The sequence below is a fragment of the Mustela erminea genome, chromosome 5 (genome assembly GCF_009829155.1).
Source record: "Mustela erminea isolate mMusErm1 chromosome 5, mMusErm1.Pri, whole genome shotgun sequence".
NCBI lineage: Eukaryota > Metazoa > Chordata > Mammalia > Carnivora > Mustelidae > Mustela > Mustela erminea.
Window position 1 is genome coordinate 100,595,675 of NC_045618.1, and position 26,506 is coordinate 100,622,180.

The 26,506-nt window shown below is 41.5% G+C and overlaps 1 protein-coding gene across 4 annotated transcripts in view; it reads left to right on the top strand.

Moving 5' to 3' along the window:
- The window catches only part of GNG2 (G protein subunit gamma 2), a 113,711-nt gene that overhangs the window by 54,214 nt on the left and 32,991 nt on the right, over positions 1-26,506 (top strand). The window contains exons 1-2 of one of the 4 annotated variants that reach the window (XM_032344228.1): positions 13,548-13,552; positions 20,148-20,153. The exons of the other annotated variants lie outside the window; for them this stretch is intronic. The gene's annotated coding sequence lies outside the window, so the exon portion shown is untranslated. Of the gene's footprint in view, positions 1-13,547; positions 13,553-20,147; positions 20,154-26,506 lie in introns of those variants that run through there. 4 annotated transcript variants of the gene reach the window in all.

The following is a 26,506-nucleotide window of genomic DNA, read 5'->3' on the forward strand; positions in this document are numbered from 1 at the left end:
GCAGAGCTGACCACATTAGCTATAGTTCCTGCTTTAATCCTTTCTTCCTGAATCTTTCTGAAGGATTCTCCCTGTTCAGTGTGCCCAGGTAGAGGAGGAGTTAGGATAAACACGAACGGTTTTGGGAGGAAAGGTTTGATAAATCATCTTGTATGCTAAACCCCTATGTAACATTATCTAATAGTAAGGAGATGTCAGCAATCTTTAGCTATTTAAAGCTTTAACTAGACCACATGAGTAATGTGCTTCAGGTGCTTATCACTAATTAATTAATTCATTTGTAAGTGAAATACCTAATTAAGGCAGTCTAAGGGAGCTCCTGCGCAGCCCTGATGTGGTGGGTCCAGTAGCAGAGACTTCAGTTGGCGAAATTTGTTGGACAGGTTCCCCGGGCCAGTTAGCGTGATCAAATTTCGTTTGAAGTGTTTTGTGTGTGTGTGTGTGTGTGTGTGTGTGTGTGTGTGTGTTTTAAGTGTAGTGTGGGTTTGAACTGATATTTAATATTGGTCAGAATCACTCACAGATTCTTAGCTTTGGAAGAAACTTGAAGATAATGTGGTTGGGATCTCATGATAAAACAAGGGACCTGGACAAAAGATAATGCGTGACCTGGTGTGATGCCTTATTGCGGTGCGCGCTGCCATCGGGAAGGGCCAAAGAGCCTGTCACTTCCTGACTTTTTCCTTGACTTTGATTTCAGGGACATTTCTTTCTACTTAAAACTTTGCTTTGCCTTTACCCTGCCGGAAAACTATGTAACCCAAAGTGTTCGCCATTTTGCCTCAGCTAGTAAGAAACTTTAGCCATGTTTAGAGCTCAAGTATATTCATCAGTTTAATTATCTGTTCCCTATGCTCCCTTTCATCTTTTGTTCTTTTCTTAGAATAAGGACATTGTCCTTAAAGGAAAAGAGCCTTGTAAAAGCCTTGTAAAACTCATGGATAAAAATGCAATTTGGGGTTAAGAAATTTATATTTAGTCGTATTGAGCCTCTGTTCTGTTCTAAGGGAAAAGGACACATTTGAGTGTAATAATTATGACTGACTTATAATGAGATTTATTCCTTATAAACTGTTATTGCCTCAAATAAAATGAACAGAATAAAGAGCAGGAATGAATGCAGCAAAGATACCTAAGCTGCTCTCAAGATATAGGACAGATTTAGAGAGGCAGCAGGAAAACAGATTAAACTTGGAATAAATGGAAAATGAGAGGGAAAATGGATATATAAATATAACCTATTAGAAGCTACCAGTTCTCTTCTGCAGTCGACTTATCAGTGTGGAGTCTCCTCACACTACCTTTCACACAGTGCTCACTGACGCCTTCCCCTCTAATCACAGCTAATGTGACGTCTTGAAAAACAAAACAAAGCAAAAACCCTTCCTCTATACATTTTAGATCCTTAAAAGATTGTCTCTGCAACACAGAATGGATGTTTTTTTCTAAAATGTTTTGTAACAAAATGCTCTTTGAAAAAAAAAAAGTGGCACTGCCTTAAATTAGTTCTTTGAAAAAAAGCACATACTTAGCATGAAGTAGTCCTTTTTGCCTACCCACATGAAGTAAGGGTATGTGCTGAGAACTTTGGAAATAGTTGCTACAGTCTTTTCTCAGGAAGAAACACAGGAAAGATACCACATCCAGGCTTTTCTGTTCTAATGAATGTCTGACAGGAGGTAAAAGTTGCAACAATATTTGTTGTAAGGTAAACCTATAATTACTGTCATTTTTAGAGAGGGAGGCATTAGAAATACAAAGGATACAGTGGGACTCTAAAAGAATATAAAAGTCGACCTCAAAAATACATTCTGAAGAATAGGAACCTCTTTTGGTTTATTTCTTTATCCCCTGTTGTACAACATCCTACATAGAAGAGGCATCAGATGTATAAAGAAGATTGACTTAGTGGCTGAAATTAGGCATCATTCTATCTCAAATCATTTTACTTCTGTAGGAAATTTCCTTGTGTTGAGTGGTAGCTGATAGTGTCTAACCAAGGGCTAATTTTAGATGGAAAGTCATGTTTTAGATCTATTATTATTTTAGCCAGAAGAAAACACAAAATTGAGTGGGTGCTGGAACATATCCATTATTTGCCCCCTGGAGATATGTGGAGTAGTTGAGAATAGTGTACTGCTGGCTGGCAGAACATGGTGGGAAAATTTGCACACTGGCTTCCCACAAGTACCTTGTGGGAAGCCAGTGTGCAAATTCTGGGTTGTTATTTCATATTTCAGTCACTGGGATGCCTGTGTTTTAGCATTTTAAAGTGTTAACATTTCACCCCCAAAATAATTCTGAAAACACACACACACACACACACACACAACGGAAATTAGTCAAATTAAGCACACTGTCCTGGGAGATCTGGACTTGTGGCTAGCGCATCTTCGTCCATGGCTAATGAGAGAGGAGCAAGCCAGGAGCAGAAGAGTGGGGCCCGGGAGACCTAGCTGCTTGCAGTGTGGTGAGGGCAGTATGGGGCCACTTTGGACCACACCCAGGTTGGTGTAGCTATCCCAGCTGTGCCGTGTGCTGGACAGAGGATGTCAGAGAATAGTGTTAGGTTCCAGGGTTATCTGCCAGCTGCAACCCTGCCTCCCATTTAATAGTGTTTATTAAGATTCAAGGAGGAAGGTCTGGCAGAAGGCCCAGCCAAATGGGCAGAATATAGGAAACATGACTTGGGTGCCTAGGTGTTCTTCAGTTCTCTGGCTATGCTGTAGGGCTCAAACCGCACCCACTGCTGAAGATCTGATTGTGTATATAGTGCCAGGCTTGTTCAGGGCTGGCTTGGGTACCATGTCAGCAGAGTCTGCTGACAACACGGCTGTCTGTTGCTAGAAAGGCGAGCAGGTGGTGGCTAGGAAAGACCTGCCTAATGGACTTGACCTAAACCTTTGGTGGTCCTTTGGCATAGAAGCCCATCTCCATCTCTTCCCCCAACCCCTTCAAAATGATGTCTCCATTTTGAAATTTCTTCCATCAGAGTAGAAGCAGTCCCCAAATGCTCTCAAGTCAAAAATACTCAGTCACCACACTTCCCAGTGAAACTCAGCTGCTGCTGGCAAGAGGGATGGAGAAGAAGCAATTTTTCCATAGCTGCTGTCATACAGACCCAGGAGGAAAGCACAGGAAAATTGCAACCCGTTTGTCAGAAAGCAATGACATGACTGGTTCATCCTGCAGTCTCCTCTGGAATCTTCCTATAAGATGCAACATGGTCTAGAAAATTAGAACCAGAACCTTAGCCCAGTGCCGGGTATATTAGAACCATGTCTTTTTTATTACTTAACATCCAGAAAATGGTATAAATCCTGCACACACTGACTTTCCTCTGATTCAAGGTATTTAGTATTAATCAAGGGAGATTTTTGTTCCTTGAAAGTAAAAATCAGGCTTTTTATTTATTTTTTTGAACCACACCATTGAGCTATTTTGCCTTTGACCATAAAAGCAAATCTGTATTTTTTAAATCATTTTCTTACCAAACATCAGAAATACTGTATTATTTTTCAAACTAACACACAAGCAACACCTCCCTCCCCCAAAAAGGGAAAGGGACCAGAGCGACAGGATAAAGAGCCAGAATGACAGGGGAAAAGCAGTGGGATTCAGTGGCATAGAAGTGATCCATAAACCACTTTAAAAAAAAAAGATTTTATTTATTTATTCGACAGACAGATATCACAAGTAGGCAGAGAGGCAGGCAGAGAGAAAGGGAGGCAGGCTCGCCACTGAGCAGAGAGCCCTGATGTGGGCTTGATCCCAGGAGGCTTTAACCCACAGAGCAATCCAGGCGCCCCTCTAAACCACCTGTCGAGGTTGTGCCCTAGTAAGATTTGGCCACATCGCCAAGATGGAATCATGCATGTTGATAAAGAGTGGGTCTGTCTCTCCCCGCACAGAACACCTTTCTACTCACGCTGCTTCATAATTGTTCTTACGTAGATGGAAGTCCCCAAGGAGAGCACTTAAAACAATGAAGTTGACTTCTATCTCCTTCATTTCAAGGGAAGAGCAGATCTTGTAGTTTCATCTTTATAAGACAAGGCTAGGTTTGAACTCAAATTTAGAAGCTGTCTATTTATCCCAACTCTTTTCTAAAAATGAAAGAGCAGTTTTTCATCTCTGGCATAATCCCTGGGAAAGTGCTTATTTACCTTGTGTTTTGCAGACTCTTCTCCAAAACGCTAAGTAAACAAGTAAATACACTAACGTATATAGCACATAAATAAGACAGCTTTTTACTTGAAGCTGGCTGTGGAGTAGGATTGGTTACTTAACACAAAATTAACACTGCTGACTGGAATCTGTTTTCCTGTGAAAGAATTAAAGTCTAGTGTTGTTGTGTTTTAGAAGATATTCTTGTACATTACCATTGAGGAAATAGAATTTAGAAAACTTTATAATTCAGCTAGCATAAAAACTTGGTTAATTTAAATTCTATTAATTCACAGTTGGTTTCATTTCTGATAGTGATTGGATTGACATTGTACTCAACAAAACTCTTCTTTGTGGATAATAAGGCACGTGATTAAAATGCAGTTAATTTATAAACAAGATTGTAACCGTAGTGTTTAAAATGTTAAAAGAACGATTTGGTTTTGGACATCTTTGATGTCTTTAGAGCTAGCTCTCTACATATAAATAGTGAACATGCCAAACACAGATTGTTTTTTCTAGTCTTTCAAGCAAGTCACTAATGAAATATCATATAGTATGTTCACATACTTTGGGATTCACCTCAGAACTTAAAAGTAATACGTTTGGGGCGCCTGCGTGGCTCAGTTGGTTTAGTGATCCCGGACTTCCAGAATCGAGTCCCGCATCGGGCTCCCAGACTCCTTGGGGAGTCTGCTTCTCCCTCAGACCTTCTCCTCTCTCATGCTCTCTCTCGAATAAATAAATAAAGTCTTTAAAAAAAAAAAGTAATACGTTTACCCCAAGGTAGTCCATTATTTAGTACATTTTTTATTAGTCTTCCTTTCTATTAGTTTGATGACTGAGGTTTAACAATATAGCCAGCCCCCCCGAGGGGGTTCCTGGGCCCTGAATAAAAAGTAGATTTACAAGTCAACTAGTTTGCTGCTGACTGTGACTTTGTCTGTTTGAGCATGTTCTGCCCTAAGAATGGATGTGGTCCAGTGATGGGGGAGAGGAAATGAGCACTAAGGAATAGATATTTTTAGGCAAAATGTGATACAGCCTAAGATCGTCTTTTATTGCTGTATTACTGAATCTAAGGGATAAACTCATTGAACACATATTAACTGAGTACCTACTAGATACCAGGTTCCAGGTATTTGTAGGCAAATAAAACAGATATGGCCCCTGTCCTCATGGAGCTTATAATCTATCTGGGGAGACAAGAAGTAAACATACATACAGCTATATATGCATATACACATACACACGTTACATACACATGCTCTAGAAGTAGTCTGAAGGATGGGAGTGAAGTACCATAAGATACAGTAGGGAAGACTTCGTTTGGATACAGTGTATACATGGAAAGGTCCAGGTGAGCATCAGAGATTTAAGCTAGTAGAATAGTATTCTCTGAATGGTTCTTAGCCCCTCCTTCCCATTCATGCTTTGTAAACCATGGAAGATGACAGGAATGCCCCAAACATGAGTTTTAACCATGTTACTACCAATATAGACCTTTCTATGCCAAGGCATCATGAATTTATACAGACCTAACAATTGAAATTGTTGGGACCATGGAAACACAGGAGGCAATGTAGAATAGTAAAAAGCTACTGGGCTACTGGGCTCCTTAGGAAGACCTAAAATCTTCTGGGGATGGAGAAGAAAGAACAGAAGAGAAGAGGACAGAGGTTCTCAACCTTTCTGTGCATCCATTTCCAAAAATGTAAGATGGGGGAGAATATTAGTACCCGCCGTGTAATGTTGTGAGAACTGAGTGAATCAGTTTAAAAATAAAGTACTTAGAACATGTCTGCCTCTGGCAAGTTCTTAAGAAGTGTTACTATTATTACTAGTGATGCTATTGTTACTAGTATAATGGTGTTACTACTATTACTGAAAGGAGGTTATCTCCTTCAAGGATGCCAACAGAGGCAGAATGTTTAGGACACTAGAGCAAACATGTAAACAGAATAGTGTATGGAAACCAAGACTTACATTTCCACCGTTTCTACCACACCTACCTTTGTTTCAAGCATGTTCCTAAAGGGCCAACTTTTTATTGCTTGAAGAGGGGCCATAAGCCATGAAATGCTTTATTTGATATCTACAGGCTCTGTCTTCTTCCTTAGGACACAGGCAGGTAATTTATGCTTCTGGGTATGAGATGTGTACAGGATATTAAACTAGTGCTAATTTCATAATGCTGTCATACCTACAGCTGGGACAAGACCACAGAGATAAATGCCATTACCAGAGGTGCTTAGATACTTGTTCTTTTAAGGCAATGAGTTGTTCTTTTTAAGCAACATAATGAGACCATGTAAATTAAACCTGGGAAGGGTTTTCAAAATCATGAAAAAATATATTAGAAAAATATAACTATTAACTGTAGCTGACTTCTACATAGATATTCTCTTAAGAAAACTAATACAGAATTGCAATAAACAGCACCTTTTTCTCTTCACTACTAAATGCATACAGATCTCTGAAATCCTGTCATTTTTTTCTTTGTACTGTTTCCTCAGCATTTCCTGTAGAGGTACCACCTGGATCCAGTTACATTATGATAAATTCTTATTGAATATTTAGTTAACAAATAATAAATGGAGACTTTACTATATATCCCATTTCTTCTGTGTATGTGTGTGCATGTGTGTATGATCATGTGACAAACACGTCAAATTATAAAACTCAGTCCTTTTCCTACGCACACCTCAGATTTGGGGATGTCTGAAATAGTTTAGGAGATTATGTTTCTTTAGCAAAAGAGAGAGAAACCAGGATAGTATGATGGGAAGGAAATTGCTTGTGAACTCGTGAAATAGAAGATGTAGCTTTTTAGATAAAAAGAAAAGGAGAAGAAAAAGACAAGAAGTGGAGTCTACTCAGAAAACATGACATGACAAAACAAAGCAACAACAACAAAAAAACCAACAAAATTCATTCCCTGGCATTTTTCTGGAGGGCAATGCCCTGGGATCTCTCCTAAATGTTCTGCGTGTGGGTAGCTCCCTTTCCGGGGCGGGGGGGAGGCCAAGTGGCTGTGACCAGCCAGTGCCCCTTAGCCCTGACCCCACTCCCTGTCAGCCAGAGACACTGCAGGTTTTACCTCCGAAGTCTGACACTTGGCCCTACCCTTCCTTTGTCCCTGGCTGAGCTGCATCCCCCGTTGAGCCTCCTCCCCGTCTTCAGTTTCTCTTCCCTCTCCAAAGACTGCTCAGAAGAAGCTCAGTTTTTCCTAAAGAGTAAGAAACAAAAAAGTCTTTATGTGGGAGTCTGTTTAAGAAATAACCGACTCCTGTTTATAAAGGCCCCTTTCATTCTGCTTGCTGGTATGTGCTTCCTGAGCAGCCGCGGGTGGGACGGCTCAATGGAGCCCAGTCAGAGACTGCCACTGCTAATTTCCAAGGCTGCCACGGGGGTGGAGAAGTGCTGTGCCTGCGGCCATGGAGGTACCACCCGCAAGAGTTACTCAGACGGGCCCCAGGAGCTCAGCCTTAAACAGCCTGACACACGTCTTAATAGCAGCGCAGTTCTTTCTGCCAAATAACTTTCTTTATGCGTTCCCAGGTATGGGGTGGTTTTCTTTTTCACAAAATACCCTTATTTAAAAATAACAACTGAGGAGAGAAAATAAAAGGCATTAAGTAGGAAACCTTGGGTTTGGGCGGCAGCGTGTGTCGCATTTCCGGCGGAAGCCATCAAGATGGCGCCCAGGGCCGGGCAGAGCAGTTCTGCGAGAGTTCCCTGTTGTTCTTGGGTCTTAAGTGAGAGTGACATAGTGGTTGGGGCGCCTGGGTGGCTCAGTGGTTGGGCGGCTGTCTTTCGCTCAGGTCAGGATCCGAGTCTTCCATCTGACTCCCAGCTCAGCGAGAAGCCTGCTTCTCCCTTTCCCTCTCCCCCTGCTTGTGTTCCCTCTCTCTCTGTCTCTCTCTCTCTCTATTGAATGCATAAATAAAACCTTAAAAAAAATTACATAGAGGTCACCAAGCCTGGAGAAAAGCTGAACTGGAGAAGTAAAGAGAGGGTTGGTTTAGTGATGCACAACATTTTTGAAGTGGTGAAATCAAATGGTTACTTAGAGTTTTCCCCATACATATACAAATACGTATGTAAACACATTTGCATTTTTCTACTCTGTACTAGTAGATGTCTCTGCGTGTGTGTGCGTGTGTGTGATATAGATTTAAGTAAAAAGACACATGTTTGTGGGACTCCAAATGGAGTTCGTAGTGCCTCCTGAAGCTGGGAGAATGCAACCCCCGACCAGGATTAATATGGTAAAAGTTTTACTTAATTTTATTTAAAAATTGTTTTATAGTAAAGCAAACATGGAATAGAATCCAAAGTGGATATGAATTTAAGGCAAAAGTGGAATGTAAGCTCTTGCTTATGACTGGAAAGGCCCACAGATTCCTGAGGGCCATAGGTTTACTCTCTCCTCTCAGCTTTAGCAAATACTCTGAGATGCTTCAGTGTACAGAGGTCCAGCACGAATAGGCAACAAAAATCAAAAAGATTCTCTGCCCAAAGATACTTAAAGTCCCACTCCCACTTTTATCCTATAATTATAAATTTATTACCCTTTCAAGTTTCTCTTTTTAAAAGCGTATGTCTCTTGACAGGTTTAAGCTGTTGGTCATTCACATCTTAGTATGGGTTACCTTATTAGCTTTATCTAATTAATTACCTACTAGCTTTCCATTTCGACTGGCTTTACAGAACAAATCAGGAACTGTGAGTTCCTTATGTAGAGTTACTTATCTGTGGACTAGAGCAAGCCAGTTCATTCATTTGAGCCTGTTTCCCAATCTGAAAATCGGAGTGCTAGCATCTTCTTTGCTATCACAGAACAGCTATGGAGGCAAAATGATATAATTCACATGGCTGACCTCTATGAAGTTACAAAGTACTATTTAAATATCAGTTACCACTCAGTACTTTTAGGTGACATTAGTGGTTATCCTCGTGGTTATTAATACATTTTAGTTGAGATTCGTTAATAGATGAAGAAGAATGGCACAGGGAGAGGTAATTCCGAAATGTAAGACATTTGGGGAGATCAGGCTCACAGCATTACCTCACAGAGGGACTTCGCTATTTGAAAGTATTACAAATCAGAGGAGAGAAGGGAGAGAGGAAAGAGGCAAGAAAATGCCAGAACAGAGTTCTGTTCTGCGTTCACCGTAGGAGCCTTGAGGTGGAAACACCCGATGGCCCCAGCTGCTGTCCTAGAAAAAGTCAATAGTTGAGAGTCATCTTTAATTGTTAAGCAACCCCCAAGAAGACACAGGCTTTGGAGTTCTGAGTATCACATTTCTCCAAATAAGGATCTGCCAAAAGTATACATAATTAAGGTAAACACTGGTCCTGTTTATCTTTCAAAATATGTAATGCTCTTATCTACTTTTGATAACCCTGTACATAATCTCTTCTTTGGTGTGCAATATCTAATAATTGTAGCAACCATGTACTGTGTCCTATGTATGTACTATATTCATGCACTAAGCATGTCCAATGAATGGGGTACTATTCTAGCATTAAGATCTAGGTACTGTAATACTCCCACTTTACAGTTGACAAAACTGAGGCCGAGTATTTAAGTAACTTGACCAGGTAGTGTATGGTAGCAGATCCAACTAAATAAGACCAGGTAGCATGACTTTAGAACTGGACAGACTCTGTGTTTCCTTACTCCCAACCAATGGCAGAACCATTGTGAGTAAGAGTAATTAAAATGTGCAGAAGACAAGAAGCACTCAGAATCTGCTTCTGTGGAAGTCAGAGGACAATCTCTTCTTTGGGATCTAGTGCTCCAATTCTCTTGTACAGGACTAGGACTTGACTTTGAAGACTTAAATATACTTGGAGAGGTGAGGATGGAGTGGGGCCAGAAAGGAGAAGGCTCCAAGGAAGTAGTCAGTTTTCTTTTTGTCTTGTTTTTTAAGCTAAATAAGAGTTTGAGAAGAACAAAGATTTGAGGACATCGAGAATGTAAAGTGTCCATTTTTTAAAGAAGTGCCCCCTTTCTTTTTTAAGATGTGAACCCTCAGATCTGCTGTTAGCCATAAGTTACACTGAGTTATTTTGCTGTCTTGCAAGTCTTCTGAAATCATCAGCTTGACATTATGTTTGCTTCTGCCTCCAGGCTTCACTAAGGCACATCTAAATTTATTTAGAGAAAAGTCATGAAGAGCAAAGCAAAAATAGTGGACTTTATGCCTTTGAAAAATAAGCTCTCTTTTCTCCTAAACAAGTCATAGAAATTCAAGGCAAAAGTAGATTCATAGGTAAGGGGCAAGCAGAAGTTCTATGTCTGATTCAAGAATGAGCTCTGGACTAACTTTTTCAGGCACAGAGGGGTACAGTGGGGAGAAATGTAGGGTGAAGTTTGGTGTCTTGGCACCCCACGACAGACCCCGAATCACCACTGACACAGAATAGTGTTTCCAACACTGTCCTCTGTCGCAGACTTCTATTTTTCCTTAATTTGGGTCTTGCTGACATACAATGCCACAGTTTCAGGTGTACAACATAGTGATGGAACAAGTCTATATACTATGCTGTGTTAGACCACAAACAGAGCTCCCATCTGTCACCACATCATGCTACTATAATATCATTGACTATATTCCCTGTGCTGTACTCGATTATTAGTTTGTGATTCTAGCCAACTTTTTGTTAAGTCAATCAAATATAGACTAACACTTATAGTCGAGGAATTAAAGTCACCAAAAGGTAATCATCTTTTTGAGAAAATACTTGGATATAAGTACCAGATATTTGTATTTCTCTATTTTCAGACTCATTTATGTTAAACAACTTTCTAGTTATGGACTGATCAATAGTAACTGAAATGCGTGCAGACCTTTCCTGAGCTCTTCAACAATGAGGAAAAGGCAGTTGTTGGAAGCAGATGGGACTGTCTCAATTGAGGCAAGTTGCCAAACACACTTCAACTAGTTCCTTTCCTTGGGCTATTAATTGGAAAAGACTTTCTTCATTCCTGGGCTGTACTGGCCTTCTCATTTTCTCATTTTTTGTCTCCCCTGACCATTAGCAGTTCCATTTGGTCAGATAATTCCATCTGAGTGCATAGGTAGTCTGGCAACATGGTAAACAACTTTGTCTGGAATCAGATGTCTGCTGTTTATCTGGAACTGGTGTCATTTTGAATTACAGTCACTGCACTTATTTTCTCTGTCTCCTTTCCCAGTTTAAGAGTATTAAAATTGTCCAAATTCAGATTTTCTTTTATAATTCAGTGCCTCCAGTTCGATTAAGACCCAGCTGCCATTAAATGAATAACAAAAAATAACACCAGACCTGCAAAGTCAGTCAGGTCTGATTCTTTATGTCATTGGCTCAAATTGTGATTCCACAATGTCCCTCATACAGGAATTGAAAAGCAAGTTCATAGTAGTGCTGATTTTGTTTTCTAGGGGTACTTTTTATGCACCAGATTCTTCTTTTTCCCCTCCAGCTTTATTGAGATATAATCAGCATATGACATTGTGTAAGTGTAGGTTATGCAATATGATGATTTGATTCATGTATATAGTGCAAAATAATTACCACAATAAGACTAGTTGACACATGCATCACATTACATAATTACCTGTGTGTGTGTGTGTGTGTGTGTGTGTTGAGAGCATTTAAGATCTCAGCAACTTTCAAGTACCTAATACGGTATAGGTAGTATAATACTATACTAATACAGTGTAGTAACTATAGTTACCATGCTATACATTGTATCCCCAGAACTTATTTATCTTATAACTGAATGTTACCCATTTTGACCAACATCTCCCCACTTCCCTTACCCCCGGCCCCTGACCACCACCATTCCACTTATAGAGAAATTCTTATTTAACCTAACTGACCACTATATTTCACATTAGTGCTCTTAACTATTTCTTCCTTTCTTTTTCTAGGGGGAAAAATGGTTCAGGTGCCTCTCCTGGGTTATTCTGGCACCTGGCCTATCTCCAGTCTTAGCCTGTAAGACACCATATTGCAACTGCCTACTTATGGGTCTGCCTTTACCTTTAGAGCGTAAGCTTCTTGAACACTGAGCTTGTGTCAGCTTCCCTGGCTCCCAGCACAGTCTGGCACGTGAGTCTCTAGAATACACTGATATTTGATAGAAAAGTAGTGCCAGAGGGCTGGCAAGAGTTCTGTTTAATTGCCCAGTTAGATTAAATAAAGCTACCCAGATGTTAAGGAAGAATGATCTGTTATGTAAAGGAAAACTGAAAGTTTTTGAAACCAAGTATTCTGGTGTGCTTTGCAAATGATGTTAAGGGAGATGAACTGATTCCCTTGTGTCATTAGATCCTAAGGATTTGTCATGACACCAGAGTACTTCATGGAAACCAGATCGTGTCTGGAGGCCCTGTTGGGTGTTTGCCTTTTTTCAGACTTTGTACAATCACAGCATCTGGTGTGAACTGAACCCTTGTCTTTTTGTTCTCATCAGGTCACAGCTTTAGTAATTTTAAAAGACTTCTATTAAAGATTCTTTTCTGTCATTTGTGGATATGTGGCGCTCTTAGGAATAGAAGCATCTCACGGACAAGTGGGATTACTGACATTAGGGTTTTTAAGACCAAATCCTAGGAATTACAAATGACTCAGGAAGGTCAGAGTATTAATTAGATCTCTGTAAAATGAACTGGGCTCATTTGCTGAATCAGGGATCCTCTGTATGACAGACTCAGCGAATAAGCTAGCTTAGATACAGGATCAGTTGTGTGTTTTTATTTTTCCAGCTATTTTAAATCGTTGCTGTAATGGGGACCAGTGACTGTTTCTGTTCTGCCCATTCCTATCTACCCCCAATGGTGGATGCGGTTCCTACCTGCAAGACCCATCTAACATTTGCTGAAGAGGGGAAAGCTGGGAGGGTGCTCGGAATCCAGTCACTCATGAAGCAGCCTTGTAAGACACACAGTGTTTCTGAAAAAGAGTATCCATAAACTGCAGACTTTTCTAGCAGCTCCAGCAGAATTTACTTCTTTAAGAGAGGAAACATAAAGAATGTGAAGCATTAGTCATGACTATAGGCTTTATGTGCATAGAGCCCAAAGTAATTGGGTGTGGGTAAGGTTAATGAATATACAAATACTGAAACAGAAAGTCTATCCACCTCTCTTTCCTACTCATTATTGGTTTGAGTTTCATGGAAGTATTCTTTAGGATGAGAGAAGACAGAACCCACTGGCCACAGGGACTCCCCTGATCCTTCTGTGCTTGGTAGGGCAGGAAACATAAGGAAGGTGGGGAGCTGGCATTGAGAGGAGAGGCTGGCAGGAGTAATTGATGGAGGTTGCTCTGATACCAGTTTGGCAGGTAAATGGACATTTTAATAGGCAATTTAATGCCTTTGGAAACTGTTTGCTAGGACAGTATTATCTATTCTCATCAGCCAGAAGAAAACCTATCATCCTACTTTTAAACTCAGCAGTAATGAAAGTATCTACCTCTAGAAATTCCAGAATATGTTTCTATATACAGATGACTGATCAGCCCCTCCCTGTCTGGGAAGTGTCCCATTCATCCTAGCCTCAGCCTGTAGACTCTGAAGAACCCTCAGCCAAGCAAATAGTGATCCAACCAGGTACAGAAGAGCCAACCAAGGCTCTTCAAATATTCCTTTGGCATATTTGGTCAGTGCACTGTATAAATATGGTTGGAACGCTCTCATTCATCTTCAGCAAGATCAGCTTTGTTTTATTGCAGGATTGCAGAAGTGCTTGGTAAATCCTACCCTGCCAGATCCCTTGGTGATAGGGGACATAAGAACCATGAGCCTGACTAATCCAACACTACCGTAAGTGAAGTGATTCTGGGTGTCAGCTCTGTCCTTACACCTACTTTGTGGAGGAGACTAGTCCTTTATGCAGGAAAGACCTAGTAAGAAATGGGATTCAATTTTCCCGGGTAAGTGGAAGTTGTGAGAGATATAAGAATTGGCTTATTGTCACCATCTGTGACCTTGGTCAGGTCACCTGATCTTGCTATTGTTTCTTCATCTGGAAGTCTATTTCTGGTTTGTCTTAGAGGTGTTTCCCCCAAACAGTGGAAAATACAATAGGAGTTCATGAAGGTAACCTTCCACTATTATACTTATCATTCTGTGTTGATGGCCTAAAATTAAATGGAACAAATAAGCCTTAGGAGTATCTCTGACAAGTTAGCATCAAATCCCCTACAGGTTATAAAGATGATGTTTAGAGGTTCCAAGAGGAAACTTGTTTTAAAACTAACTTCCTGTAGACCCTTCTAAGAGTTCCAAAGTGCCCAAGCTCTCAAGGCCTATCTATAAATAATCAATAGAAGCAAATCTCCTTCTGGAAAAGGACTCTTTTGACAAAGGCACGATAGGTGCTTCATTCATTCTATAAATAGTTACTGAAAGCCTGCCGTGAACCAGACACTGTTCTAGGCACTAGTGATTGAGCAGTGATTAAAACAGATTTATTTTCTGTGCTATGGAGCTTATATGTTAGTAGGCTATACTAAATAAATGCAGGCAATACAGGTAATGAAAATAAAAATAAATACATATACAGTATGTCAGTTAGTTCCAAGTACCAAAAAAGAACACAAGGCTGAGTAGAGAGCATGAGATGTATAAGAAGGGGGGGTACTTTTTTAGACAGGGAAAGGCTCTGATAAGTTGATGTTTGAACAGACACCTGAATAAAGTGAGGGAGTAAAATATAAGAAGAACAGCCCAAACAGAGGGGGCAGGATGTGCAAAGGCTCTGGGACAGGAGTATGTCTGTCATATTCAAAGAACAGGAAGGAGACACTCTCGCTGTATTCAAGTAGGCAAGAAGAGACTGGTGGAAGGTGAAATGAGAGAGCTACCCATGGACGTTATCATTCAGCTCTTGTAGACCATGTAAGAGTCTGAGCTCTTACTCTGAGTGAGGTGGGAAGCTGTTGGAGAGTCGTAAACAGAGGACTGACATCATTCTGACATACATTTTATTAACAAACTCTAGCTGCTATATGACAAACACACTGAAAGAGGTCAGGGCAAAATCAGGGAAGACAGACTGATACTGAAATTTTCAAGCAGGAAATAAAGGTGGCGAGGGGCAGACTGGTAGCTGTGGGAGGAGAAGGGGCTGGGTTCTAGATATATTCTGAAGGAAGTGTTGAGGGATTTGCCAGGAGATTGGAAGTGAGCTGTGAGACAAAGAAGAAAGAATGTCAAAGTTTTTAATCTGAGCATCCAGAAGAATGGAGCTGCCATTGACTGCCATGAGGAAGACTGTAGGAAGAGCAGGTTTGGGGAGAAAAATTAGAAATTTGGTTTAGGACATATCAAGTCTGAGATGCCCATTCCTGTGGAGAGGTTGAGGAGAGAGTTGGCTCTAGATTTCAAAAGCAAGACTGGTAATGGAGATAGAAGCTTGAGGGATGGAAGCCAAGGGCTCATAATTCAGCCATGGGTCTGAATGAGATCACCTGGTTTGAGTGTAAACATAGAAAAGTGTAAACATAGAAGAGTGCAAACACACTGAGACCTGGGGATCAAGGAGATGAATAAAACCAAGAGGAAAGACTGAGAAGGAATTGAGAGGAAAGACAAGAATCTAGAAAATAACAGAAAATAACAAGAGTTGCAAGGAGAGGGAGAAATTGAAACCCTTGTGCACTTCACTGTTGGCAAGAATGTAAAATGATGCAACTATTATGAAAAACGGTATGGCGTTTCCTCAAAAAATTAAAAAAAGAACTACCCTATGATCTAGGAACCCCACTTCTGGGTGTATATCCTGCAGAATTAAAAGTACAATCTATGTTCATAGCATCATTATTCCCAATAGCCATGTTCTTCAGTGGATGAAAGGATAAACAAAATGTGATATGTATATTATATATGTGTGTGTGTGTGTGTGTGTGTGTGTGTGTGTGTGTGTGTGTGTGTGAGAGAGGGAGAGAGAGAGAGAGAAATATGGGATGCTAGCCATAAAAAAAAGAAGTAAATCCTATCACATGCTACAGTGTGGATAAAATAAGCCAGTTGCAAAAAGACAAGTACTGTGTGATTTCACTTATGTGAGGTGTCTGAAGTAGTCGAACTCATATAAACAGAAAGTAGAATTGTGGTTGCCAGGGGTTGGGGAGACAGGGAAATGAGTTGTTCAGTGGGCATAGAGTTTCAGTTTTGCAAGATGAAAAAGTTCTAGAGATCTGTGCAATGTGAGCATGGTTAAGATAGTAAATTTTATGTGTCTTTTACCACAATTAAGGAGAGTGAATGAATGAATGAATCATTCAATCAATCAGTGAGTCTAACAGTCAAGAAAAAGCCACATCCTTGGAGTCCGGTGAAGAGGCTATGCAGGAGATAGAAGCAATGCACTGTGTTAAATCCTGCCAGAAGGTGGTAGTAGCTGAATAATGGCCACCAATGATACCAGGTTCTAATCCCTGCAATTGTAAATGTTAACTTTATATGGATAAAGAGCCTTTGCAGATGTGATTAAGTTCTTGACATGGAATCATTATCCTAGATTACCTTGGAGAGTTCCAAATTCAATAATAAGTATCCTTACAAGACAGAGGCAGAGAGAGATGCCCCACGGACGAGAAAAGGGCAGTGTGATCACAGAGACAGAGCCTGGAGTGATGGGACCACAAGTCAGGGATCTCCAGCAACCACCAGAAGGTAGAAGAGGCTAGAAATGGATTCTTTCCTTGAGAGTCTAAGAGAGATCATGGCCCTACTGCCACCTTGATCTCCCTTCATGGAACTGATATTGAATTATTATCTTCCAGAACTGTGAAAGAGTAAATTGCTGTTGTTTGAAGCCATCAAGTTTATGGTAGTTGGTTCCAATAACCACAGCAGCCTGAAGAACAGGTCAGGCAAGAAGAGGACTGACCAAGTGATGACTGGATTTGAAAAACTGGAAATCGAACCTGCTGCTGACCTAGACGAATGTAATTTCTGTAAATTAAGTGGAGGAGAACCCATTTGGAGGGGCTCTAGGAAAATAATGAAGGAAGGGAAGTGGATACAGTGAGGCTAGACAAATCTTCAGTCATCTGTAAGGGAAAACAGAAAAAGGGGATTCTTGCTGGGAGGGCATGCAAGGTCAAGCGACAGGTTTTGTTGTTTTTCTGAAGATGGGAGATGTTTTGGCATGTTTATATGCTGATGGGGTCGCTCCAGTAAAGAGGAAGGAAAATTGATGATGCAGATGAAAATGAAAGAAAAAGGACAAGGCTCAGGTCCTTTAATAGGTAAGGTGGAGCCAGTGTTGAAGTGAAGGGGCTCCTCACCAAGATATTTAAAAAAAAAAAAAAAAAGAAAGAAAGAAACCAACAGCAGCAAAACCAAGGCATGAGCAGTTCATCATCACAAGAGAGGAGAAGGCAGTTATTTATGAGCACAGATGTGCATGTACCCATGAGTGGGTGATGTTGGTCATGGGAGAGCATAGGTGTGCTCTTCTGGGCACTGCTGGGTGATGTTTTTTAGTAAAATGAGAAGTGTGAAGCAAGGTCATCAGCTGAGGATGACGATGGGGACTGAGGATATATTAGAGGCTTGAGGAGAGAGAAAAAGGTGTGGAAAACATTACTGGAGGTTGACTAAGGAAATACGGAAGAAAAACTGGGCAGCACTACAGACCTACTTGAAGTTAATTATCTGTGCATTCGTGGTTATGTTTTACTTGGCACTCTTAAGCTGCTCAAGGATAGATTGAGAGTTGGAGTCTATCAGGGTTGGGGATTTTTATAAGCTGGTATGACTGAGGGAGATAGAGGCCGTGTTGCTGTAAATTTGAAGGGAGTGGACCACACAACAGACCATGGAGTCTAAGCCTGGTAAGGTGGCACGTGAGGACATGAGGGTTTTGAGGGATGATGAAAAGGAGGCATGCTCAACAGGTGGGTGTCCTGAATTTTTATAATCAGGGTCCAGCGGGAATGATCTAGAAAGACAGAAAGCTTGAAATCTTCCTTTCAACCAACTGGGTTCCTCTCGGTCTTGGGGTCTTACTGCATATTTGTCCACTCTCCTTGAACATTTAATTTTGGAATTGGGGCTGACGCTTAACTATGTTGAGAAAGTCCTGGAGCTGTGGGATTCAATGGTACACTGACAAGAGTGAAACCATATTAGTATCTCTAAAACAACCAACAAGAATCAATCATTCACTTCAACATCGGGAAACCGAGGCCCAGAGAGATTACAATGACTCATCTGTGATCACTGGACAAAGCTGATACTCGAATCTAGACCTCCAGCCTTGGAATTCAGCATTATATATTACCCCATGCTGATTCCCACATTGTCTTTATGAACATCCATCAGTTCAGTACCTTGGGGAGTTGTGGATGTCAGTTCAGAGAGCATCTTCACAGCTCTCCCTAATTCCATGTACCTCTGTCTTCCCTTCATGCTCCCATCCAAAGACACCACACATGTTCCAAAGAGATGGCCTCCAGAAAATTCCTTGGAGAGCTACACAAGTTTCTCTTTCCACACAACATTAAACCCATTTTGTTAAAGTATAGAGATCGGCTTGGCAAATACTCTTTACTCACTAAACAAGGCACCTGTTAGTCAAATTTGCCCATCATTTACATTCTTTACAAAAATAACACACATGCGCGCACACACACACACACCCCACACATAAAACTAAGATGAGAAAATTAAGTCCAGTGCCTCTAGCCTTAGTAGATCAGACAGTCTCACTGTTGGGTGGTGATCATCGTGACGTGGCGGGGGGTGGGGGCGGTCGGCAGAAAGAGTGGGATCATATTTTTTCATTTCACCAACTCCCCACCCCATTCTCCTGATAGAGTTTCTTTAGGGGTGACCACACATGGGGACAGGGTGGGACTTATTTAGTGAGAAATCTGAAGAAATTTGAACCTTAATAATTCTGATATTAGGCAGCCTCAGGAAACAGGGTTAAGTCCTTGGTTCTGACACTAGGTGATGGCTGTGTTTCCAAGGCAATGCATTTCATTGCTCTGCCCTTAATTTTGTTGTTGTTGTTGTTTTTACCTGCAAAGTAAGGTCTTGTTTCAGTGAGTTTCAAATGCCTCGTATTTAGCCTCTCTTTAAGGGTTAGTGGCATATGTTTGCAGAGGAGTCATTTTGGAGCCATTTTTTAAAACTTGCTCATTCCTAGAAAAATCCTCACCCCTCACCCTGCAGAGGCCTTCCTGCCTTGACCCCCCAGGGGCTGCCAAAACGGAACTAAACTTGTTAAATGAAACAGTGCCAACCGCAGGCTCCAGACGTTCAGAGGCATTTTTGAAACCTATGTCACAAGTGATTTTCATCACTTATACTTTGGCATATTAAACCAGTGATTATAAAAAAAGATTTGTTGTGGGTAGATAGTCCTGTAAGATAACTTCTGGCTCCTGCCAGTCTCTGAGATTTCATACCTCTGTGAACTCCATGTTAAGGAAGGTCAGTCGAGTTCACAGCCTTTGCTTTCCTGGAACTGCTCTTGGTACCTGGGGACGAATCTCAAAGTTGTGCATTCTGGGAGGCCAGGCTAGGAAAAGAGTAAGCAAAGTGGCTAAGTAGCTCCTGAAAATAGTCTGAGCAGCTTTGCGGTGGTTTCAAGATTGCACGTACATAGTTGTCAGATGGTCATCAGCGTGCTGAAAATGGTTGAATTTTAATGTATGTGAGTTATATCCTGATAAACCTGACTTTTAGAAACAGTATCTGTAAGACAGTCTCCTGGTCCCGAGGTCATCATTTCAGACAAATCCCTTTACCTTTTGGAAATGGCAAGTAAACAGCTGTGCTGTGGAGAAGGGTCCCCCCCCCCTTTTTTTTTTAAGATTTTATTTATTTATTTGACAGGCAGAGATCACAAGTAGGAAGAGAGGCAGGCAGAGAGAGAGGGGGGGAAGCAGGCTCCCTCCTGAGCAGAGAGCCCGATGTGGGGCTCGATCCCAGGACCCTGGGATCATGACCTGAGCTGAAGGCAGAGGTTTAACCCCCTGAGCCACCCAGGCGCCCTGAGAAGTGTCCTCTTCTTGATGCCCTTCCCCTTCAGTCCAGGGACTTGCAGGGTAATCAGCCTGGGTGAGAGCTGTCTGTGTCCTTGCTTAGTGATAAAGTAAAAGAAAGGGTTATGTGTCCCTTCACCTTTAATTTCTTAGTTTTTTTTTCCTCTACCCAATCCTTATAATCAAAGATATATCAGCAGGACAATTTATTTTATGCGCTTAGAGTAGTAGTTGTAAAAAAATATTGTTTAGAAGAATAAAAATGGCTCTGTACTACATGTCAGAGATGTGTGATAGCCTCAAAAGAGGATATAAAATGTGACAGTTGAGTAATGGGAAACATTAAAATAACTTCATTCTCTTATGGATATGGGGGGGGATGGATAAATCTTACAGTATGCCTAATGGGAAAACATCTCAGAAATTCAGCATCGATGCAAGGCCCAGAAAATGATTATGTGTATTAGTTAATATTATCTTCCCAACATGATACTCCACACCCAAAAAGTAAGCATTCCAAGTTGGGGAAAGGTACTTGAAAAATGGCTGGCAAGTTTCCTTTGGCTGTCTCCTGATAGTACAGTACAGGGGAGTTTTGCTTTCTGAATCTCTATGTTTTCCAGTTTTCTGATAATGGCTATGTATTTCTTTTACGTATTTAAATATTTTTAAAGTAAAAAAAAATAATACTTATTTTTTAATATCTTAAAATATTTCAAAAAGTCAGTTCGAGACCAACGTGCTCCTTGCTGTCCCTGACACTAACCCAAGAAAAGGGAGCCAAGGCCTTCTGTGCTACATTTCAAGGGCTGTGGCCTCACGCTGGGTTTCTGCCTAAGCCCGTGGTCACTGCTCCGTGGAGGCTGGGGGAAGGTGAGGCCAAGACTACAAAGGAGCTTTGAGCATCACACGGATGTTTACACTTTCAAACAGTGTGTTTGTGTAACTTTGCAACTGAGAAAAGTTATTGATGATTTATATGTTGCCAAAAACAACCTACAGGGCATGTGGTTCCCTGGGGATCAGTCCCTCTCTTGGCAGTAGCCAGGAAATGAGGAGAGGAAAGAAGGTATAAGTCACAAGCTTATCCTTTGCCCTAGTTATGTGGGTATACTAAAAGATCAGATGAGATCCAGAGCCTGGGAGATGCCCTTTTAGGGAATATGCTCCATTAGTCCATTTGCTACCAAACAAAAGCCACCATTAGCAACCTGTACTGAGGAGCAATGTTTGATGGGCTATCCTGAGGGGCATGGATGAGTCCGTGCTCCGGGTACTCATCCTCACAAGCAGCAAATGTGTACTGAAGCATCTAAGACCCATAAGGCCGGGTGCAGAGGGTGCTACATGAAGGACTTTCATTCATTTAACAAATATTTATCGAGCACCTACTGTGAACACCGCAAGCTATTTGCTCTTAGTTTATATTTAGAGGAGGAGAAAGATGGATGCTATAAAAATTCAGTGACTTCAGATGATTATAATGCATTGAAAAGAAAAAATAAACAGGGAGCGCTGCCAGAAGAAGGATGGGCTAGACAGGACCTTTATTATACAGTGTAATCAGGAGACCTGGCATTTGAATGTTGTCTCAAAAGAGAAAGCAGCAGCCATGGGCCCCACCGGCCAGGGCAATGCAGCGTGGCAGACAGGGAAGGCAGCAAGTGCAAGGGCCCTGTGGTGGAGCCTGACTTGGCCTGTTCAACTGGTGAAGAAGGTCAAACAGGGCAACTTTGGAGATAGAAGGATAGGTGTAATAAATATTTATGGGAGAAAACCCAGATGAAATACTAATGATAAGAGCAGTTAGTGTGCAGTATTTCTTTTCTTTTTTTTTTTTTTTAAGATTTTATTTATTTATTTGACAGACAGAGATCACAAATAAGCAGAGAGGCAGGCAGAGAGAGAGGAAGGGAAGCAGGCTCCCTGCCAAGCAGAGAGCCCGATGCGGGTCTCGATCCCAGTACCCTGGGATCATGACTTGAGCTGAAGGCAGAGGCTTTAACCCACTGAGCCACCCAGGCGCCCCTGTGTGCAATATTTATTAAAAGGCCAGAGAAATGACTTGGTTTCTACTAGCACAGGCTCCTGGTTTGGTGTGACTTTGAAGGCCTGAGGAGGTCGCTGGGGTAGGTAGTTGCTGAGGAAGGGTTCTCCAAGGAAGGGAGGCTAGGGCCTGGCTGCAAGAAATAGGTGCACGTGAGGGAATAAGCCATAGAGGGAGATCATGAATGTTTGGGCATGGGCTTTGTTGGGTAAACAGAGAACAGTCTTTTTTGGCTGAAAGCTAGGGCTGGTGAGGTGGGGTGGCCACAGGTACTGTAGATATTGATGGAAAAGCTGCTGTGTATGCAGTGATGCTCTTCACACACAGGAAATATACCCAAGGAGGAAGCAGAAGACAATTAGCCTCAGGTGCTTGTCTTGCAAGTTTATTCTGTGCCCACAGGAAACCCTTACAAACACTGTAGGTGGATGTGAGTATTCCCTCCAGAAGATTCCAGTAAAAGATAGCAGCGCCTTCTTAGAATTATGGAGGGAGCCCATAGGGTTCTATTTGTGGCCAGTTTCCGTAGAAACTTACTATGTTTAACACATGCACATGCTTCTGAGTCACACACTGTAAGCACTTAATAAATCCTTGTTTACTAATTTTTTTAAGGTTTTATTTATTTATTTGACAGAGATCACAAGTAGGCAGAAAGGCAGGCAGAGAGAGAGAGAAGGGGGCAAGCAAGCTCCTTGATGAGTGGGGATCCTGATGTGGGGCTCGATCCTAGTACCCTGAGATCAGGACCTGAGCCAAAGGCAGAGGCTTAACTCCCTGAGCCACCAGGCGCCTCCCCTTGTTTACTAATTTTAAATTGCAATTGATTTTCAAATGTTCGCCATCTCTTTAAGAATCATCAGTGCAAATTAGAAATTTCGAAATCAGATGTGTAGATTTACCCACCTCCCCCCACGCCACCCAAAGGTCCTGGTTAATAGAGGCACAGTTGGTCATAATCCTAGATATTTTTTCTCTCTGCCTTTCTTAGTTCCTGATTCCTTTTCCATGTTCCTTGTTGTGAGGGTTGGAAATTATGTATGTAATGTTTCTAGGTTATAGTGCTTAGTAGTTGCTCAATAAATGGTGGTGGTCATTTCCTGCTCATGCCTGTTCCTTCTGTAGCAGCCTATACTTTATAAGGTGTTATCACAAACATTAGGGACACTTGTACAGCCCTACAATCCAATTGAGCTCCTGAGGACCAGAAAGATTAAGTGATTTTTCCCACTGAAAAGAAAAAAAAACAAAACCAACCAACCAACAAACAAAAACAAAAACAACCCAGCCAGGAATGTCAGAATGGACCAGAATTCAGGTCTACTGTCTTCTAGTACCTGTTTCTCTAATCTTGTACCACCCATCAATTCTATCATAGGAAATATCCCTAGACAACATGGTGGTACCAAACATCAGTGGAAGGGCTCCAGTTCTTACCAGGGAAGCTGCATTGCGGAGCTCCGCCAAAGGACTTCGGGTGTTACCGTTTTGAGAGCCTACGGATCCATTTGAGCAGAGAGGGAAGGAAACAGGCATGCTAGTCTCCCCGAACTCCCGGGGTTGCCTAAGGCTTAAGATCCACTGAGGATTTAGAATTGAAGCAGTGTTTTTTTGTTTTTTTGTTTTGTTTTGTTTTGTTTTGTTTTGTTTTGAAGAGAAATTAATTGACCAATAAATAATTTCCTGCAAGGAGGCAGAAGGCCTCTGACTATCAGCTTCCCCTTGCCTGCTGTTGTGGAGCATTAGACATCAGTAGGTTAACAGAGCCATTTCTATGGAAACAAGCTCATTTTTTCCTCTTCGGTTGGAACCCTACTGGTTCACGGTCAAGGTTTCCTTTTTTTTTTTAAAGAAAATCCAGCACATACCATACAAAATACGGGTCTTTTTGCCTTCATGCAAACAACGCCCATCTAACATCTGAGAATGCCAGCTCCCATTTGCGGATACAGCCATCTGCATTATCCAGGGCTCCGATAAAAACTAAAGCTCGCGTGTCATTTTTAAGTTGCAGCATGCTCTATTCATTACTGTTTCATTTTACAAAATCTGTGAAACCCATGATTTCAAACCACGTTTTCCAAGGGCTATGTTTTTGTCAAGGTGGTTAGCAGCTAACCAGTGATGCTCTTTCCAAGCAGAAGGCTGCATCTCACAGAGATGTTGTTTCAAAAACAGCAGTTTACTGGAAAGCAGAGAGCTGTCATTTTCAAATAATGGTTTCTGGCACCCAAGTAAGTCAGGGAAGCTGTGTTGTGTCTTACTCTCCACCTACACAGCATAGATGGCTCCCATGCTGATTTGAGGGATTTCAGATGCAATCTTGTCTTTCTCTCATTTGGTAAGTGGCAACGTCCCAGCAAAACCACATGGTTTCCTGAGTAGAGTTTAAGTCGATACGTTGCTCCCTTGGTTCATGTCCTTCCCCAATGGCCCCATAACATTTTTGTTTGGTACAACTTCTGCACCAGATCTCACTCCCATTAGCTCTCTCCATAGCTACAAAGACCATAAAAACTGCTGTTATGTTTGTGAAATGGCCAAACAGATACCACAGTCCCCAGATTAGGATCAGTCTGCTGCATCTAAAAATGGAAATTGAGAAGGACTGGAAGAACATTTTTCCCTGGTGGGGGCTTGCTTTAGAAACACCCATCTCTCTAATGTTCCGACATAACCCAAACCTTGGTTTCCTCCAGCGAGGGATGCAGTACTTACGTCCCTGGGGTTGTGAGGATGAAACAGGGACTTGGCCCAGGGCCTGGCACATGGCAGACCCTTGGTTTATAAGCTAATAATCATTTTTAATACAAGTTCCTGGTCCTCTGGTAAAAGAACAAAGCTTTTGGCCTGTAAAACCAAATTTCCAGAAATGAGAAGCATTGGAAGATGGGGAGGGGAGAGAGGAGGTGGGGAAGGGGTTTGGAAGGTTCCTGTTTTGTTTTATTTACAAATCCATCCTTAGCCAGCATTGTGCAGTCTCCTTCTCTGCATTCTGGGTGCTCAGGAACCCCCTGCGATTCCTCTTCTCCCTTCCCTGGGGCTCCCCTCCCCTCCCCTCCCCTCCCCTATTCAAATACTATTGGACATCCGTTATCCTACCCTTTTCCTGACAATCCCCTCCCCATTCTCATGTCCTTTTTATTTGCCACCATACGCCTACTCTATAGCCTCCATACGCCTACTCAAAAATGAGCAAAGGCAAGTGAGGAAACCAGGACATTATGACACCCAAAAGACATCTTTGTCATGACTCCGATTGTTGAAACACGTAAGATTGGGAAAGAGTGAGCCCGTGGGGCAGATTCCAACCCTGACGCTCTGGGGCTTGAAAGTGTTGAAGGAGAAGCAACAAGCTTCCCAAATAAATCCTCTATTGATTTAAAATTTCCCCAGTGGTGGGAGAACCAAAAAGAAATTAGTGTTTGCTGATTAGTAGAGATGGAAATGTGCTATTTTGGTATTTTCAGGTCAAAGTGGCCAACTGGTAATACGAGGAGCTATCTCACAAAAAAGTACCGTGAAACAAGGCAGGCTGTTTTTACAATTACTGTTCGACTCACGCCGCAGCCACAACTCAGAAATTCACTTGTGTTCTGACTGCGAAAGCCCTTCCCTGGACCCTTCATATATATACTCTCATCAATTTGGTGATGGTGGTTCTTACTTGCTACAGAATGAATTAGGGTAGGGATCCAAAAAACAAAATCAACAACAAAAAAATGAGTTTGGCAAAATGACCAAACTGAACTTTTGCTGAGATATAAGCCATTAACAAAAACATTTACCCAGGTGACTAACTGTAGAGGCTCTGAAGAACTACAAATTGAAATTGTTAGGAAATGGTCCTCTAATTCAAACCCAGCCAATAACCGATCGCCAACGATATGGCTAACTGACAATTGAGAATAATGAAGATATCATCAAATAACTGGGAGACTGTAAACCTCTGATTTGACTGTAAACCTAGAATTGTTTGTTTTATTGCCAGTGTCATCTTAACCTGTAAATATATAACACAAGTAAATCAAGCCCCCTTACCACCAACTGCAGATATCAAAACACAGTTCTAAGGAACACACAGTTGTAATTAAAATGAAAGGCCAGAACGAAGACTGGATGCCGTGCTTAAAAAACACCATTAGAACCTGAAAAGAATGGCATCCTCCCCAATTAACCTATACTGTCTAAGGCAAAGGTCTCATTATCAAAACATTTATTTATCTTGGTGCCACAGAAATAAGGAGTTGTGTGTTAACTCCCAAGCCTAAATGACAAGAAAATGTA